The sequence below is a fragment of the Lepidothrix coronata genome, unplaced genomic scaffold, assembly GCF_001604755.1.
Source record: "Lepidothrix coronata isolate B3197 unplaced genomic scaffold, Lepidothrix_coronata-1.0 Scaffold64, whole genome shotgun sequence".
Lineage (NCBI taxonomy): Eukaryota > Metazoa > Chordata > Aves > Passeriformes > Pipridae > Lepidothrix > Lepidothrix coronata.
The window spans coordinates 4,966,261-4,982,519 of record NW_016690244.1 but is presented as its reverse complement, the minus strand read 5'-3'; the positions used below and the strand labels follow the sequence as shown (position 1 = coordinate 4,982,519).

The window sequence follows — 16,259 nt, the reverse complement described above, 5'->3', positions numbered from 1 at the left end:
TTACAGTCATGCCATGGCATGAATGACTGTGACTCAGCAGTGCCAGCAAGAGATTATATTGCTTAGTTTTCTTTTGCTAGAAAGCACAGTGCCTGCCTTCAGGCTACTTCTCTTGTCACAGTACTCAATACCACAGTCAGCAATGGTGTCAGCTTTATGGATATTTGGTGCCACAAAGCTGTGCTAAGGGACCCCAGAATGATTAAGAATTGAAGCCAAGAGTATAAGGGTTCAGATAATGCCACACATCACAAGACTGCCTGATTGATTTCTAAAACCATTTGGATCCAAAGCTATACTGTAGCCACAGTAGATTTTTTTGTGGGTTTTGTTTTCTTAATGTATAATTCCTATGTAATTTTTATTTTCTCTAATATGTCTAGTAGCTCTGAGTCCTCTAAAGGCAACAATGTGCTGGCAGAGGCTCTTGGGAACCATTGGTTAAAATTCTGCTGCCAACACGATGAGAGCTTTAGGATAATTTCCTGGACTGGGAGATCAGCTCATCTCTGAATACAATCAAAGCTGCCAATATGTATCTATTGTGCCTATTTTGACACACGTAAGGACCACATACAAGACTAAGAATAGCATCACTGCTGACAAGAAAAAAACAGACTCTGTGCCACCTACTCATGATGACTATTGTACACACAGATTCATAACTCTAAATCTCAGGAAAACAAATCTTGCTGGTTTTGGATAACAACTTTGTTAAGAATAAATTCACTGAAGGAAATGGAAAACTGTAATTAATATTCTATCAGCATAGATCAGAGATGAGATCTAGGGCAGTATGTGTGATTTCTTTTCCTGGAAACACCCTGAAAGAACCCAGTTTTTCAGAAGGCCGGTGATTTGAACCTCAGCTTTCTTTCATACACCTAAGCTTTAAAATACTAGTTACTGTAGAAATCATGTATTTGGTCTCTAATACAATTAATCCAGGTCTTTTGCAAGCAAGCGTGTCAATGAAGTTCCTAAGCAAAACCTAGGACAAGTCTGTTCGAAAAGTCAGATGTAAATGTCAGGTGAGCAGATCCATGCTTGCAAGGGCAGCAAACACCAACTTTTAACATTTAAAGTGCTTTTAAAGGAGAGGAAGGGAAAAAAAAAAGAAAGAAACATTTTTCCTGTTGTGTTTTTGAAGGTCATGCTTTCCTCCATTTACAACTGTTGATGGTTGGTGGGTATAAGCTGACTAAGCTTTATTGTGGTTATCGTCTCAGGCAGCAGAATTTAGTCATATGAGCAACTGAACAGTACAAGGCATGAACAAATTCTGAAAAAAGTATTCTAAAATCAGCACAGATACTCTGCAGGTAAAGCATTCATTTGCTCAGTAGTTATACCCGTAAGGCTTTGGACATTAGAACTTGAGTAGCACTTGAGTGTTTTCAAAGTGCCTAATGGCTTGGGACTATGCACTAACTTGTCTCAGTGTGATAAAGTCTTTCCTGATCTATACAGGCACCAAAACCAAGCATGACAATTGTAACACAATAGTTAAAACCACAGAACCACCCTGCTCTTGTTACAAGTGGGTGGACAGCTTAAATCTGTAGCCTTTGATATCCGGGCTTGCACTTACACTTAGTTAACACACAAGTTAATTCTTAAGACTTTAAATCATTCGTTTAATTTAAAGATCTACTGGTTTATGTGAGCTGCTTAGCTGCCCTCGCAGTGTACTGAGGCTGGCTGTTGGCAAGCAGGAATATCATCCTTCTCCTATCTCTTTCCTAGGCATGCCTTGGTCCACTGAAGATATTCTGATGCCACCCGCAGGAGGACGCAGGTACTTACAGCATCTCTCTGCCCTATTAAGAGTGCTTTAGCAATACTAGCAGGTAATATTAGCAAGCAGAGGAAACGCTAAGGCATGTAGCTGTGTGGGTACATAACTACAGGGTGAGATTCGAGCCCTTATAGGATCCGTGCCACAGAACGAGAAGTATTATTTAAGTGTTGGAGTGTAAGATAAAGAACAGAGAGCTCACACTTCATCCGGACTCAGCTAAACACAGATGGAGGTTAGATCCTGCTCCTTCTCACAGTCCCCTACTGGAGGTTATCCCACTGGTAAGTTCCAGCCTACAGCTAGACCACAAATACATTTTGTGGAAGTCTTGCCAAAGTCACAGATTCATGAGGTCTCCCTTATTCCTGCAGGGCATGCTGTGTTTCTTGCTGTTTTCTAGAGAGCCGAGCTAAACATGAAGCATCCTGGTGTGCAAGAGGCTGTTAGCAGGAAGCAGCTCCAGTGAGCTGTCACAGCTCCCAGCCATGACACAGCATGCAGAATCTAGGAGTCAAGCAGCCTTGCCCAGCAGTTATTCTGGGACAGCCAACCTGGCTTTGTATTAATACACAGTTTTTTCCTGGAGGCTTCACCCATGCATTTCTGTGCAATATGATTCTGCTGTTATTAACCTATAAGACTTGTGAGATCCAAGTAAAACTAAGGGAAATCTTGACTTCCTGGAGAACTTCATTAGCTTAGTGGTTATGCTATTATGTACTGGGTGCATAAGGGAAAAAAAAATCACAGCTTTACAAAAACAGTAACAGAGAAGAAGTAAGCAGAAAAGACAAGGGAAATTATACTGTTTGTTGTATTTAGATGAGTTTTGTGTAATTCTTACTGTACTATAAAAGTAATTTATGTTTATTTCTGTGAATGTATAAATAGAAAGGCTAATCTTTGATTTTAATGCTGTGAAGAAATTACTAATCAGCAGGATCTTTTGCATAATATGCTCTGTAAAATGCTGTGTTTTGTTGCACGTTATCAGCAGTTTGAAAAAAATCAGGTTTACAATGTATAATTCTAACATTTGCAGCAGTATCATATTGAAGTCGCTAATCAGAGAATCAGGGGGCTGACAGAAGAGTTCAGCTACATCTCAAGAGGTGACTCTTACCATTTTTAATTTGGAAAACTTGTGATGAGTGTTCCTGGTTTGGGCTAGCAAATGTGTTTGCCTGCCTGTTCTCTGTTTGATGCCTCACACTGCTCAGGAGCAGTAGTCCAGGATTTGCCAGCTCAGAAAACACCTGGCATCAAGTTCATAACATAAGACTGACTTGTTTCTGTCTTGCACTCCTTCCCTTTCCTGAAAAATTTTCATCACTGGAGGTACCCTTTTTTCAAAATTATTTGTGTTTATATCTTTATGCCTGTTTGGGGGATGACTGCAGCATCTGTATCTCAGTGGACACGCTCTGGGAGCTCTATCATTTTTAAATTGGTGTGTCTCAGATGGATCTATGAATTTTTATCTTCATCAGATTCTTGTGAGGTAGGGAGAGGAAATTAGATTATACAGGTGAGGAGCTATGGCAGAAAGATGCTATATTCCACAAATATTTGGGGATTTGTTTAACTGACAAGTGTAAATCCAATTCCCTGCGTAATCTGAGGATTTCTGGGAAGCCAGCCAGATTTTTCACAAGAACACACTTCGGCATTGACACAGTTGCTCAGTAGATCAAGAACTGAGTGGCTGCCATAGGTAGGCAAAGTCAAACAGTGAATCCTGATATCCCAAGTCCTTGAGCTGTTTTTTGACTGTAAGAACTCTCTTTTCGCTTAGTTGGGGCCATCCTATCCGTTCTCCCTGTTAGGACATCTAGCGAGGCACTGCAGAGTCAGCAAGAACCCCGATGCCAGGGGGAGAGTGGCCCCTCAGCAACCACTCAAGCCTGTTTCACTCTCGCAGGCTGGCACTGCTGCCTCCCCGGCTTGTGGGCATTTGTGCTTCTGCCGGCATGTGGGTGTTACAGCCCGAATTTAACCTAACGCTCAACTTGAACCATTCGGCTCATCGGAAATACTGGTTGGACTTAGTTAACTCCATACTGGCGGCCGCTCAGCAGTGCAAGCAAATCGCTTCTCCTCCCCAGGTGTGCTGAAATGGCACCAGAGAAAAACTCGGTGCTCCCAGCTCGGAGGGCAGAGATGTGCACGGGAAGCCCGGAGCATCCCCGGCGCCCCCTCCGTGCCCGCCGCCCCCCGCAGGGGGCGCTGCCGCGGGCTCCGCGGGCTCCGCGGCTCCGGCACCGCGGGGCCGGGGCGGCTCCGAGCGGGGGAGCGCCCGGCGCGTCCCGCCCTCCTGCCTCCTCCCTCTGTCCCCTCCCCTCGGCGGCGGCGGTGGAGCTGCCGGGCTCCCTCGCTTTTCTTCACATGGGGCTCGCCCTGCGGGCGGGACAGCGCTCCTGCTCTCCCGCCGACCGCTGAGAGGGACCCGGCGCGGGCGGAGGGGTCTCGCCGCCACCGGCGGGCAGGTAGGGGCGGGAGGCGCTCCCCGAGGGAAGTCAGGCGGCGGCGGGACGGGGGGGACGGGCTGTGGTGCCCCGGCGGCCGGTGCCGGTCGCGGAGCGGAGCGGGGCGCACGTGGAGCGGGAGCCTCTCATCCCGCCCTCCTCCCTCCTTCGGCGCCCGCGCTTCGCCGGGGTCTTCCCGCCGCGGCTTCGTCGTGGTCGCGGGACCCCCGCCGGTCACTTGTGGACGCATCGCGGGTGGATTCTCTTCCCGGGTGCCGCGGGGAGCTGCGCAACTTCGGGGAGGAACCCGGGCGGGGACGCCGGTCTTCCCCGTTCGCCCAAAGGGAATGGAGTTTAATTAAAGAGCTGTGGATCTTCCCCTGCCCGTTCCATCTTTTAGCTGTCGGGAGAACAGGTCCGTTATTTGTGAAATTATTTTATGTCAGTTTAGGTCTTGTTTCTTTTTTTCCTGTACACTATCAAATACTGAGTGCTGATGAGATTATTTTCTGTAGTTAGTAGATTAAACACAGGACGAATTCCGTATGCTGTTAAAGTGAGCGTTATGGGTTTGCCGAGTTCATATAATCTTATGTTCTCATAGCTCAAAATAAACCTTTTCATTAAAAGGGAGAAAACTGGATTCAGTTTTCGCAGCTTTTGATTGATGAGAGCTCCCTCGTGGAAATCAGCAGGGAGTTTTGCTTGATTAAGAGCTGCAAAATTTTCCTGAGGTTTGTTACACAACTGGCTGTAGTTGTGCAGTACGTGCTCAGTTAGGTAACTTTGCATCTGGGTCTTGTTTTCACTGGTCCAGCTGAAGTACTTTCAAGTTAGATTAGATTCAGTGCTCCTCTTTAAGCCCTCTCCGCTAGACGGGTCCAGGGGAGCGGAAGGATTTTTTTACCTGCTTCAAAGAAGAGTAAACTTGTGGGTTAAAAAGAGAAGCAGGTGACACTCATTGGAGATAGCGATTGCAATTTAGAAATGCTCCGTGTGTTTTGCTGGCAGTGCCAGGTCAACTGTTTTCATCCTGGAAGTGTTTTATTTTGCTTGTGTTGCTGTTGAGCCTCAGAAGCTCTAGTCAAGGACCAGGGACTCAGCTGTAATAGAAGATGTACAGGCATGCATGTAATCACAGTCTCTCACCAAAAAGCATGCTTTCTGGTGTGGTTATGCAGAAATGTTACAGAAAACAGAGCATTGCTCCTCAAAAAGCTTGGAGGTTGCAATTTCCACACTTGTGAGCTGACTATTCAGTTACTGCTGTTCTGTTTTTTTTCTGTGCTGCTAAAATACCTGACAGTAAGCAGTTTACAGAATCTAGTCAGTAGTTTGTGGAACTTTTGTTGTTGTTGCAGCTGTAAGAGTTCTGTCAAATTGTTTGGGTTCTTTTTTAAAGCATGAAAGTAAGTAAAACAAAATGGAAACTTCCTTGCATTTTAAGTGGCAGCAACACAGGATCAGACTTGGTGAGGGTGGAACAAACAAAACCCAGTGCTTTTCTTTGTGCTGTAACTATTTTCAGGTAAGAAAACCTCCTTTGGGATGGCATTTCACAAGTTTGTTCTTGGTTCCTTGAAAATTCAGGTGGCGAAGGTCTGATCAATCTAGCTATTCAAGCGAGGAAAAAACATTGTGGTGTGGTCTGTGGAGTTCAAATGCACATGACTGGAAAGCTACAAACAGCCTTAAAGTAATCCTTTGTGAGGCAGGAACTCAGGCATGTGCTGAACAGCTTTCCTAAGTTAGGACAATAGGAAACAAATTGTGTATCACTAAAGTTAAAAGTATTCAAGAAAGCTGTTAATAACATTCAAAAGGAGGTTCTTAATATACATGTGAAAAGCATTATCAGTTTGTGTAGCTCAGCAGTCACTCTGTAGCTGAGCTATCATGTTTAACTGTCCATCTTCTAATCTTTGGGGGGAGATTTTTCTCAAATAGGGTGCTTAAACGTACCCCAGTTTGAAACACTGAACTAAGGTGAATTACTGTAAGTAATTCTGCTCAAGAGATTGGACATTTGCACCTTGGACTGAAAAATTACCTTCTTAGCAGGTGCCAAAGCTTGGAGCTCTCCATATGCAGAGAAGCTAATGGACTATACATGGTGGTGGTACGTGTTCAGTGCTGGTTTATAGGAGACATTTCTTTGACAGCTATCACTCATATATCACAATTGCTGATTTGTCTTCATGGGGTGGGTTAGGAAAGTACTGTGGATGTGGACAGACTAAGTGCCTTGCCGAGTTGCTCGGGAAGTTTGAAAGACCAAGATGTTGAAGCCAGGTGGAAAAAGGCAATCAAATGACTGGCAATCTTATCTGGGTTGTCTGCCTTTTTTGCTAGAGATTGTTTAAATTATGTTATAAAATACATCTATTTCTAGATATTGCATTCAATGGTTGGCTGACAACATTCAAAGTTTAAAAAATGTTTTTCTATTATATGCCTTTGTGTGTCTTTGTATGTACGTGGTGTTTGGTAGGCATTGGTATTTTATTATGCTGTCATAGCTTCCCTTTTCCTAGGTTTATTATTTTAATGTTTTAAAATCATGTAGTAGACTCCATGTAAAAACACTCTGTTAATGGACTGTTAGAGTGGTGGAATTTGAATGCGAGATAGCCAGTGGTCAGCATTATGGTTCCTGATGCAACCATTAGTCAGCAACACTTTGCATAAATAGCCAACCTAAAATTTAATGTATCTTGCTGGAAGGGTGACTTTAAGCAAGCAAGAAGTTCTAACTTGATGATGAAGGATACATGCCTACAAAGAGCTGTGCTGAGGTTGCTGTGAAAATGGTAGGTTTGGGGTTTAAGCATTTGTGACTCAAATTTTAAGTCCACTTTTGCTCTTAAAAACCGCAACTTGCAACTTTAAAGAGCAGCTAAATGTTTTCAGGTTTTTTACAAGATACCTGACAGCAAAACCTGCATTAGTAAGGCACGGCTGCTCCGAGGAGCTCCGCTTTTGTCTTTGCTGGTGCAGTTGAATGTGCCACCAATGCTAATTGATGTCAGAGACAGGGGTTTATTCAGTGTAGATTCAGTTTTCTGTGGCCAAAGACCCTCATGTTTTCTCCCACTAATCAGCCATTTGTAGTTTCTGTCTTTAAGAAAACGAAGTTGTGTTGATTTGCTTCTGCTTATGCTTTTGTGCTGCAAGCACTACACAGCTGTGAAATTCCCATCTAGCTCTGATTCAGGAACGTATTCTTCCAAGTGGTGTGCATGTCCTCAAACAGCTTTGATTCTCAAAGACAGGTAAGTGGCATTTGTGGCCTAGAAAAAGCTGCACAGAGATAAGAGGAGCTACATGCATGCTTAAAAACTAGCACATGCCCAAGTGTTTTGGTGAATAAGCTTGAATGCTTTGCTGAATCACAGCTGTGAGTGTGCAGAAACACTGTACCTACAGCGTCTGCTGCAGCTGAGTACAGTGCTTGGAATGGATTTCAGGGCAGGTGTTCAGAGACCATCCAAACACCAAAAACGAACTAGGAGTGGGATCGTACATACTACAGACAGGAATGGAAACATAACATTGCAAGTGGCTTTACTGGAAGTTTTAGCAGGACTTATCTCTTTCTCTCCAGTACTCAAATACAGAGTGAAACCTGATGCAGTAAATGACCCAATTCCCACTGATTTCCTTTAGAAAATGATTATACAAAGGGTGTGTCCAAGTAAACTGCCTTGGGAGTTCTACCCGTGGCCTGCAGAAACGGTGTGATTTGCCCAACAATGACGTTTTTGTGTCAGTCCCTTGGAACTGATTCGATAAGCGGGACTAGCGCTAAGTATGTAAGTCCCGACCCCTTCTTCCTTGGATTACTGTACCCGAGACCTCCGAGGGCAGCGGTGTCGCGGGCGGGGAGCGAGGCTGACAGCTCTCGCCACGCCGAAGCCGCGCCCGGGCTGTCCCTGTCCCTGTCCCCGCCGGAGGGAGCCCGAGGATCGGCGGAGCGCGGCGGCGGCGGCTCTCTCCACTCCGCGCGGGGATCCCGCCGGGAGTGCGGGGCGGGGACGCTCATCCCGACTTGCCCGATCCGTTCCTCCGGTAGGGCACATCCTGCGCGCCCTCTCGTTCGCAGCGAGGGGCTGCTTTACGTCGGTCTTTTTGTGGTGTCCTTCGACAGCAAAGTCCTTTCATCGTGCGCCTGGTTATGAATAGAAGCTGGTCTGACCAGGAGATTCCTTTCCTAACTTAGCTCGTTGCCCTCCCCCGCCCCATTCTTACCACTAACCTTTCCTGCTTTGCCCACCCAGGCCCTCCAAAGCTGGAAGTAAAATGGCTGTCAGTTTCTTTGGTAGCCTGATTGAAGGGAGTGCAAGAAGCACTTCAGGATGGGGTGGTAAGAGGACCCTTGGCCAGACCAACCTTTTCTAGCTAGAACAGTGATTCCCGGCTGTAGCCACCCATGTGACTTTGATTCCTCATTTATTGTCAATAAATTTGTAATTGACATAGGGGGAGTACCTACAGCATTTCATGTACTAATTAATGACTGTGGTTCACAGATCAGCAAGGTCTGGAACTGTTATAGGTAGGGTAGTATGGGGTGAGATTCCCTTTAGTTGAACAGTGGACAAATGGAAAGCAAGCGTGCCCTAAGCAAGAGAAGTTTTCTTGGTGTAAAAGACTATGAGCTGTTGAACTGCTTAGGCATGACAACTGTGCCAGTTAATCCATGCTTTTCTAAGCTACTGCCTTCTCTAATTTCCTCCTGTGAATTATTTGCTGCGAATTGATTGCTAAATGTTACATGGATTGTCAGTAATCAGGTGGCAAGACAGATGTTCACTGTACATCTGTAGAGGGCAAGACAAGGTGGCAAAAGCCAATCATTAGGCTATGGGGTGCAGCTTGGACATGGGTAGTATTTGGAATTAATTTCTAACTCTTTTTTGACAGTTTACTTGAGGGAGTTTCTCCTCCTGCATTATGTTGTCTAGAGCCTTCAGGCAAGATTGTTGTCTTTAGTCACTGTGACTGCTTGTCACTGTGGCTCAGAATAATGTGAAGGGCTAGGATTGTTAGTGTTAGTTGCCATCTATAAGGACTCTGTCAATAATCAGCTGGATACTGTGAAAAACGCAGAACTTGCTTATCGAATTAAGAATATCTTGTAAAATATCTGCAGTAAGATAATATGTGTACTGTAATGTAAAGGCTGTGACTGGCACTTTGAAGTCACTGCCAGTGAAATCCTCGGAAATGTGGACAAATTAATAACCCGCAGCTAACAGTGTGCTAAGTACTGTAGACAGCTGTTTCTTATTTGGTTTTATGCTAATTGCTGCTGCTGTTACTGTTGCATTCGCGAGTTGATGGAGTTGCGCATCATCAGTATGATCTCGGTGCAAATGTTGCCCTGATACTTCATGTGTTGATAAAAGCAGATGTTTTTACTTGGCTTTTAATTTATGGTGAAAGTTTTATGGGATCATTAAGATCCATTGAGAAAGACTGAAAATGACTTTGAGATCTTGCCAGATATTTGGCCAGAGAGGCTCATCTTTGCACAGTGATCAAAGAAAGGAGGAAGAAAAAAAAATCTATAAAAATTTATGAAATTAGTTGTATGGAATTAGTATGTAGACAAAGAAGGAGAGAAGAGTGAGGGAAAGGGAAATAGGAAATTGAACTAAGCTGTCAGAGTGTTTTAAGTAGGGTCCAGTCCTCTGTGATGGATTGCAGGCAGCTTGTAACTTCTTGAGGATATTCTTTTTGAACTTCAAGAAAGGCTTTCAGTCTTAAGCTTGTGTTGAAGACCTGGACTGAGGCTCAGCTTCACTTGTGTGGAAAAAAGAGAGGGAGGTTTGCTCTGCCACAGTTTGATTTTTTTTTTCCTTCATTATTTTGCAGATGTATAAAATCCAATGTCAGCCCTTTATTTTGGGGCTGACAGTATATGCTGGAGGTGGCCACATTCAACCAAAGAAAGATTGAGCAGAAACTTTTAAGGCACATATAATTTTCTCTGCATTTAGGAAAAATCTTTTTTTCTCTTCATCTAGATTAACTGCTGCCTGACTAACTGTAATTTTAATTTTGCTTCTCTTTGTGACAAAAGCAGTTGTATTAACTTCAATAGGGATTCCAAGTACATATTTCTGTTAGTTTCTTATCTTCCTTAAGAAAGAATTATGCCACAGGACTGAAGAGTAGTCAGAAATGAGGAAGCTGGTGAAATGTATTTGTAAGTCTCTTTTTCTTCACAAGCTCAGATACTTTGTATCTCTCTATCGAGGGCTAGGAGATTAAGCAGAATAAATGTTTATTATATGGAGGTTGTAACTGCAGTTTGAAATGTCTGATGCAGCTTATAATTAGAAATAGGAGACTAAAACTTCGTCTCTGAGCATGGATTTGTAATGAATGGCTGATTGTAAAATAAAGTACATACAAAAAGGTTGAAAATGTTTAAACAAATATTTTTATGAGATTATCCCTTTGTATTGAATTAAATATTGTCTTGCTTCTGTAATTAAATGAAATTAGATGTAATTAGGTGAAAGTGACTGATTACACAAGAAAATATTTTTTTGTGTGTGTGTGTAATTTTAATAGTCCTGTTTTTGGACCATGTTCTACTGTGGACCAAAGGAAGAGACATCTGAATAAGGTGAAGCAATGCTTCCCTATCAACTCAAAACAGTATATAAGAACAACTGCAACATTAAATAAAATAAATTGCAAGGAGAATTTAGTTGGAAAAGTAGTCTTTAGGTGATTAATTCTTAAATGTTTTCCATTGACTGGTAAGGGAGATGGCATTCCAGTTTTTGCAGTGAAAGCTAAAACATCTGGTTCGTATGAACTTCTGTATTTTATGAGCTTTCTGATTTCATCAGGGCATTCATAACAATAGAATTTTAAGAACTATTCCGTGTATTCTGTGTACTTGGTCAGCGGCATAGATCCTCTTAGGTGCACATCCTGCTAACTACTTCCATGGGGAAAAGCTAATGCAGTTAGCTGTAATCCTCTTGATCTCTTTGTTCGTCCTTTACTGTACACAAAGAGACTATGAAAGCAAGATATACATAACCACTTATTTATTGACTGAGATGTGTGATAGATAACTAGGGTTGATGAGCAATCAGGCAAAGCATTGACATACTACCTCTAGGTAAGACATGCTTCACAGAATAGCTGAGGTTGGAAGGGACCTCTGGAGGTCATTTGGTCCAGTCCCTGTGTTCAAGCAGGGCCACCTAGAGCCAGTTACCCGGAACTATGTCTAGATGGTTTCTAACTTCTCCAGTGAGGAAAACTGTAACTTCTCAGGGCAACCTGTGCCAGCGCTTGGTTACCCTCACAGTGAAAAAGTGTTTCCTGATCTTCAGAAGGAACCACCAGTGTTTCAGTTTGTGCCCATCACCTCTGGTCCTGCCACTGGGCACCGGTGGAAACTGCCTGGCTTCATCCTCCGTGCATCCTCCCTTCAAGTATTTGTATACATTGGTAAGTTCCTCTCTGATCCTTCTCTTCTCCAGGCTCAGTCCCAGCTCTCTCAGCCTTTTCTCCTATGTGAGGAACTTATGCTCCCATCCCTTCATTATCTTTGTGATCCTTTGCTAGTCTCTCCAGTATGTCCATGTTGCTCTTTCGCTGGGGAACCCAGATCTCCATGTGTAGCCACACCCATCCTGGTACCATGGCTGGCCTGGCAGTCATCAGTATCGGGAAAGGTTGATTTCTGGTTCCTCTTGGAAGGACCGCTTTTCAGTATTGCTGCTTTTTTGTTTTGTTTTATTTTTTTTGGGTTGTTTTGTTTGTTTGGTTTCTGTGGTTTTTTTTCTGGAGTCCTTGAACTGTTAACAATCTATGTTTTAAGGATTTTATGCCTAGCTGCAAACTACCACTCCTGTCATGGCTCTAGCCTAAGTACTGCCACACAGCTTTCTTGTAAGCTGGCAGTTTCTTTAGAAGTTCCATTCAAGGTTACACAGTTCTGCTGTGTCAAAACTAGGCCTTGGATCACAGATAGCTGAACCCCTAGGAGGAGGATTCACACAAAGCTGAGGTGTGAAATCAGTATGAGCTATGCTGTGCCGATTCCCTTAGAAGGACACGGTGAATACTCGCTGCAAGGTTATTTGAACTACTTTCAAAATAACTGCATGTCTGCAGGAGAAGCCTTGTAACTTAAACCTTCTCTGCGCTGGACTTTTACCTGTTAGTGTGTTTTTTTACGTATTTGTGACACTGATATAGTTTAAAATTGGCTCTTTGCCTGATCTTGGAAGGCGACAACTCACCCTGATGTGGATTGGCTATGATCAGGAAAGCTTTGGGAGTTTTTTTGTGCCAGGGAAGGTTTAGATTTCATATCAGAAAAAATTTCTTCACCAAAACGTTTGTCAAGCTCTGGAACCCTGGAAGCCCAGGGAAGTGGTTGAGTCACTGTTCCTGGAGGTATTAAAAGATTTATAGGCGTGGCACTTAAGGACATGGTTTAGTGGTGGGCCTGACAGTGTTAGGTTAACTGTTGCACTTGATAACTTAAAAGGTCTTTTTCAACCTAAGTATTTCTATAATTTTTAAAAACTAGCACAAAAGCTATCAAAAGAAAAAGAGGAAAGAGTGGAAGGTGAACTTCAAGATGTTGACAAGAGTTGTGAAGGAGCAGTGGATTGAGGGTGAGAATCAATACACCGGCCTTCTATGTTATAAGCTATTTCATAGTTAGGAAAGGGTGGTACAGTAGGTAAAATTAGAGAGAAGGGAAAATAAGAACAGGTTTTACAATGAGAGAAGAATATACTTTTATTATTTCCTGAGGGAAAGAAGGATCAAAAATTACAAGTGGGTTTTAATAAAAACCAGCTGGTAAAGTTCTGACTCTGTGAAATGCAAAGCAAAACTTATAATGCCTTCACTGTTGCTGGATTATTCCTGTCTTGAATGTCAGGAAAGGAAGAGAATATCAGGAAAGAAACAGTTTTGTTGTATTTGTAAATTTACAGTCCTGGAACACTTGTTACTTGCAGTGGAAAATCAAGTCAAGCACCGGGAAAAACTTTCTAATTGGAACAGTGGTGCAACTGAAAAAAAAATCTGAAATAATTGAGATTTCAGTCATCTGGAGGTTTGAAGATCAGAAAATATCTACCATGAAGTTTTCAGATACAGTTAATTCAGTTTTGGGGACAAGTGATATTTCAGCCACCCCCTTTGTGATTTTATAAAATTATCCAGAGAGTAGGCTTTCAGGTATGTTTGATCCTTTCTATGCAGGAGACAAAGCTTTCTTAAATTGTTGATATCTATGCAGCACATGAAGGAGGTCAACATATTTCTGACATAAAATCTCATGAGTTAACAGAAGATAACAAACTGTGCAAATAATGTCGTTTGTTTGGGAGTGGTTTTTATTTTGTGGGGTTTTGTTGAGCTAAGATTTCTGATAGTGTGCAGCTGGTAGTGGTACTATTTTGTAAACTGGCTATTTATTAATGCTCTTTGATCTCTTTGCTATTGTAATTTAGATATTTATTTTGACCAACAAAAGTGGCCCCTGTGCCTTGCTAGTCAAGTACTAGTCTGATGTCTTTGAAAAGTGCCATCCCTCTTGCTGCTAGAGATGTGTAAAGTGTGATGTGAATGACTTCCCACTGTTCCTTATGAATAGGGACAGAGGCTGTGGTACCTTCATCGAAGAGATGCCACTTAAAGCTTCAGACATAGTGGCATAAGCATCCATCAGGTGTTATCGAAGTGACTGGCACATCAGTCATCCTCTACTTCTGCAGTAAAATGTAAGGAATTGCTTCGTTAAGGATTATTTTATGCACTGGAGTGGTGGTGGTTGCGTGTAGTGTGTGTGGGTTTTGCATGGTTTGTTTTGGTTGTGAGTTGGTTGCTTTTTGTGAAGTATTCAGCTTGAGAGCATTGCAGCAGTCTTTATAGGATGATTTCTGCTAGTTTCATTTTTCAGTCAACTCAATGGATGACAAGACTGTACGCTGCCTAAAATCCTCACTTTTATTAGGATATGATGCAGAGGAATGATCTTCTTCCCTCTGTGATCTTTACTTCCTGCTGTAGCAAAACAAAAAATTGCAATTGTTCTTGTATCCAGTTGAAATTTCTTATAGGATTATTTTCCAGGTGTTTTACCTAATTATGGGTTGAATTTGTCGCCTAAGTGAATGGATTTGGTTTGTTTGTTTAAAAAAAAGTCAAGAATATCAGATACCAGTTTTGAATTTCAGTAAAACCTTTTTTGAAGAACCACGCTTGAAACCTTTTGGAGTTAGCTGCTCAAAGAGGTGTACTTGAAGGCAAGAAGTGATTCTCAATAGGGTTGACTGGGGTAGATTTAAAAATTAGCTATTCTGATCTTCTGTGGAAATGGATTTGCTTTGAACCGAAGTTTAACCAGTTTAACCAAAGTTTCACCGGTGTTCATAAAAAGTAGTTTCACAATGGAGATATTTGTTTCCTGCCTTAAGCAAATATTCAATTTCTTCACCCTGGTACTTGTGATGTTAATGTATTGATTTGCTTTCTTGTCTTATTAAGCTATATGAGTCCTTCTTTTACTGAAATAAATCTGATCCTGACAGTTTTCTTACATAAATACTACCTATATAGCATTAAGAAAGTCTAAACCTGGTTTATACTGAGTAAGTGTAACTTTTATACATGACAACGATAAACCCAAATATATTCTGTAGGAATTTAGGATCATAATTTGCATAAAGCATAGTTTTGCATGACTTGAATTTTACTACCTTACCTCCTACAATTCCTTTCACTGTGGGCAAACAGTTACTGTATAATCATTGAGCGAGTACCGAGAGTTAATTTTCTTTTTTGCACTTACATCTTGGTGGTGTTTTATTGTGGAAGCAGTTATGTTTAACAACCCATTTAGCAGGTGAATAATTCTTTCATGTTGTTTCACCCCTTTCTCAGTCATCATCTATTGTCAGATACTAACTTTTTTGGAGAATGCAGCTTTTTTACCTGTGACCAGAGGCTAAACTGGAGTTGAATGAAGTAGCAAAGAAAGAATGGTGAGGGTTTGATCAATTAGGAATGGTCCATTTATCCTGCAGTTCAAGAGAATCAAGGAAGATGAATGCAGCGACTTCCAGTGTAACTGATCTCCTTAAATTCACCGACAAAGTATGAGCTGCACTCCAGAGAATTTCACCAATTACTGCTGTGTAGGTTTCCGGCAGAATGCACAAGTTCTGCAGAAGTGGCAATGCCCGGTGGTTTCTGAAAGATATGGGAAAACAAAGGAGAGAGTAGCCCTAACATTTTTCATGCATCTGTTGCCAAGAAACTTCAGTTGAACATGATCTGTTATTGATTGTGGTTTGCTTGGCTTAGTGATAATATACATTAGACCACAAATTCAGTTTCTCTAAACTGATTCTGATGTGACCTTTCCCTGGCTCTGATGGCAAAGAATTTTTGAAGTGTGGGTTTTGTGGTGGGTTTTGTTTTTTTTAAACTGAATATGGATAATTAAGCAGATGGGAGCCACCCAGTAGAATTGCAGTTGGAAAATAAGGTAAAAGTTCATGTCTCTTGTATTGAAATGGAGGAAAAATTAGTATGCAGCCAAAATCTTATTCATAAGTAAACAATTGTGTTAAATGTTCTTAGTAGCCATGTGCTGAGGAAAACACGGGAGCTGACCTCTGTGGAAAAGGTAATGCATTAGCTGTCAGTGTAAAATGTCTTATGAGCCTTGTAAAGAGAGAGGTAGTTATGTTTGGTTTGCTTTGTTTGTAATCCACCGTGGAGAGTGGGTTGCCAGGATTCCTCTGCAGAATGAACCATGTGTGAGTAGCAGAAACTCTGGAGCAGAGTGGCTGAAAGGTGTCAGTAGGGGTGGAGATGGATGGAACTGCTGAGCTCCTTGCAGGAAGTCCTGTCTGCATTGTCTTAATATCTACTTGCCTGTACACTTTGGCTTATATAGATGGTGAATTCCTGAAAGGGCCCTTAATTACTTC

The 16,259-nt window shown here is 42.3% G+C and overlaps 1 protein-coding gene across 1 annotated transcript in view; it reads left to right on the top strand.

Annotated features, from left to right (window-relative positions):
* Window positions 1-4,153: 4,153 nt before the first annotated feature.
* The window catches only part of CPNE4 (copine 4), a 227,630-nt gene continuing 215,524 nt past the window's right edge, over window positions 4,154-16,259 (top strand). The window contains exon 1 of the mRNA XM_017818008.1: window positions 4,154-4,287. The gene's annotated coding sequence lies outside the window, so the exon portion shown is untranslated. The remainder of the gene's footprint in view (window positions 4,288-16,259) is intronic.